This window comes from Triplophysa rosa, linkage group LG4, assembly GCF_024868665.1.
Source record: "Triplophysa rosa linkage group LG4, Trosa_1v2, whole genome shotgun sequence".
In the NCBI taxonomy this organism is placed as follows: domain Eukaryota; kingdom Metazoa; phylum Chordata; class Actinopteri; order Cypriniformes; family Nemacheilidae; genus Triplophysa; species Triplophysa rosa.
Genome location: NC_079893.1, coordinates 10,737,684 through 10,741,392, shown reverse-complemented (window position 1 = coordinate 10,741,392; position 3,709 = coordinate 10,737,684).

Genomic DNA, 3,709 nt, shown 5'->3' with positions numbered 1-3,709 from the left:
CATTGACTGTGCATCTGGACTGACATTGCCTTCTGGCTATTCCTGGGAGGAGGGGATTCCTTCTAAGCTAAACATTCTTTGTCCGAACTGCTATACCTTATTTGGTCATTCTGTGAATCCCTGGACATATGAAACCTTCCAGATGTCTTTTGGCACCATATATAAAGACTTGTAGTTTCTAAAATAAATGAGTTCAAAAGCTTGATGCCTCTCTGTGTCTTGTTTTTGTGCTCCCAGATCTGCAGAAGAATTCTCTCACAACATCCAACCTATTTATGATTTGATTTTACTGGTGATCCAAAACACAGAAAGAAATTTAGTGTTCATAAGGAATAAGAAATTTAACACTGTGTAAAATATTTTATTAACCTTCAAAGTAGATAAAATGTTCTGATGCAATGGTTTATTCTGTCACAACTCTACCACAATGTGAAGCTTCAATGAAATTTAATCTACAAGTGGACATCTGGAATAGTATTTGACCTGCTGCAAACTGCATTCACATACATTGTAAAATGATGAGGTAGTTATTTTACCTGTGTTACTTCAGGATAAATATGACATGTTGGTTCTTGACTTTTTTCTTCCAGTAGCACTACTGTAAAAATTCTTTGGAAATCTTTTCGAAAGCTCAAAAAGCACCCGACTGAATTATCAAATGTACAAGATATGTATTGCTTTTTTAAGAAAATACCTGCTTCTCACACAAAGTCTAAACTATATAAAATAATGTAATATGAAGTAAAAGCCAGTGATGTTTTGTGCTCAGCAAAACAGTTGTAATTACATGTACTGTGCACACTAAGGCTTTCAGTGCTGTAGATCATACAGTAGCTGTACAGTGCCTCATTAACCTTGGAATGAAATTTTCCCATGGATGTGCGGCTTCAGGACAGACTGCCTACAGAAAGTGAGTTACCTGGGACAATTCTCTGATTGGGAATAAGCATCATCTACTTTTGCATAGTTAATGGTAGGGCCTGTACGGCCTTTCTAGCACTAATTAATAGGGCTCTCCAGGATGGAGCTGAATATGTGAACAACATGAAATATGTAAACAATATGACTTTGGCCCAGATGTGGACACCTCTTGCACTCTCCAACAGACCTTGAATAGCTCAGACATTTGGGTAGTGGAGCACAAAGTGAAATTCATTTTTGCACGTTACCAATCTGAGGCCTGCACCAGTTTGGCTGACTCTTACCACTGACTGTGTTGCAGCCTATCAAAACATTGTTCAAAGTCAGGTGGACCATATGCTGACAAAAGCTAACAGAAAGCTCATGGTCTTCATCGTTTCAAAAGATTTGGAGTGAGAGACCCCGAATTGGTATCCATTATGTTCGGCCAGTGATTAAATATGCAGTTCCTGTATTGGCATATTTTTGTCTGTAGACCAATTAAAACGCTGGAGAGTGTGCAGAAAAAGGCCTTATATTATTATACTCGGCAGCCCTTCGCACTCTAGAAATGTGCACACTTGCAGAGAAATGTCTTGACTTGGCTAGAAAGTTGTTTAAGTCTAATTTCCGTGACTGGCTATCCCCTCTAAGGAAGGTGTTCACAGGTCGCAAAACAAGGACTTCAGATTAATCCAAGATGTCAAGCTGAGAAATAAAGGACATCACCGATCCCCTATATGTGTAGACTTCTCAATTATATATTTTAACATAGTTATCTGTATGTTTGTAAACCATGTTTTATAGTACCTTTAATATTGTTTTTAGTTGTAATGTCATATTGTAATATTACAGTAATTCAGTGTTTTTCATGACAACTGTCTATAAAACCTGTAACAATGCTAAATGGTCAATAAAACAATAATTAAACAATAAAAGTGTTTTTTATGTTAGTACTGTTGTTGTTTATCTACTTGGTGGACTAGCACAGTATAACTACACTATAACTACTCGTTTTTTATTTATTTCTTCTGTACTAAGGTGTATGTCTTCTGTACTATCTCATGCTGCCACACCCCCCTATAGATCTCCCTCAACATGAACTCAGACCCCCTTTTCTCAACAGATGATGACAGATGACTGGACCTCTTACAATAAACCCAGCAGGAACCACATTACCTCTACTTACTTAAATCAACTGCCGTATCTTGACCCGCATGGCCGTATGCTTCATATTTAAGTGAACGCGTTTGCCATTGGGGAATACATAACATACCTGTTCAATACATTGTTTTTGCCCTATGGTTGAATGGCTCCTGGGATGAGACAGATGAGGACCAGGGGCCCGTTTCAGAAAGGAGGTTTAGTGAAAACTATATTAACCCTGAAATGAGGGAAACTCTGGGTTTTCCTTTTCAGAATGTGAGGTATGTCAAACCTGAGAAAGCGGGGTAACTCAAGCCCATTTCTAAAGGAGAGGTAATTTATACTTATACTCAGAGTCAGTAACCATGGTAACTTACTCTGTGAACCTAACCTGGTCGGGTGCAGGTTTTCTTTGGTAAACCCCGAGTTTATTTCAATCTCCTCCCCCTTTTAAAGCGCAAGTGGTGTAACTCATTCATTCATTAATACATTAATGGATCACACAGAGACCATCTCAGTGACTTATATGTCATATGTGCATTTATAGAGGATTCATGAAGAGGCTGCATTAATTCATTGGAATGTACTTTGATTTCAGGAGAGCAATTTAGGACCTGAGTGGAATTTTGTCATTTCCCTGTGCATTTTTATTAAAACTGTACCGTTTTTCTTTACAGTGAATTAGATATATCAAAATATATCTCATCCATTCTTACATCAATAACATCAGCCACCATACGTGTATTACATCAGAGCATAATTTTCTATGGACGATGATAAATGACTTAATAAAATGTATAAATAAAGTGCATGAATAAAGAAATTAATAAATACAGACATACTGTAAGTGCAGAAATGAAGCAATAAAATAATCAAGTAATTTTGACGTGCAGCCATTCCAACTGAAATCTGCTCAGAGCAGGGTCCAAACCAGCAATCAGTCTAATTTTGCATGAGAGTCTGACGCCCTACAGGTGTCCTATACACCATGGCCCTGTCCCAAATGGCGCACTCCGGTCTTGTGGACCTCCTCTGAGTCCACACTTGGTGACGTCAGGAAGTGCAGACCTATAGGGCACTAGGCACGAGTCCACAAGGGTACATGGAAGTGCATTTTGGGACAGACTTGAGGTCATCACACCGGAAAGAGCAAGCGGTGCTTTTCTAATCTCTCTCGCGGTACTTTGTTGTCATTCGCTGATCAGTCTGCGCAGCGCCGCGTGAAGTCGACCACTTGTTGTCCCATTGTTGTTATTTGGGACAGGAGCTGCCGGTTTTTATTGTTCTGTAGTTTATATGTTGATATACCACCCGAGCATTATACATAGATACTTATGTTTGTAATGCATTCATTTGTCATGACGTAACTGCAACTTATGTATATGTATTTATTTGTATACACTATTCTTCTGTATACACTTCTTAATATGCATATATGTTGTTATTTAATATTTCTCTATAATAAAGAAGCGGTGTTGTTTAGCTTTACAGAGCCCAGAGACAACTAGATATAGATCTACAACAAAACATGGCTTATTCCCTTAAGTAAGAAAAAGCACAGCATTTAAAGTTTTTATTCTTGAATAGCTGGCATAATAGAAAATAAATAAGCAATGATATGAATAAGTAACCAATTAATAAATTAATTTGGAATTTTATCAAA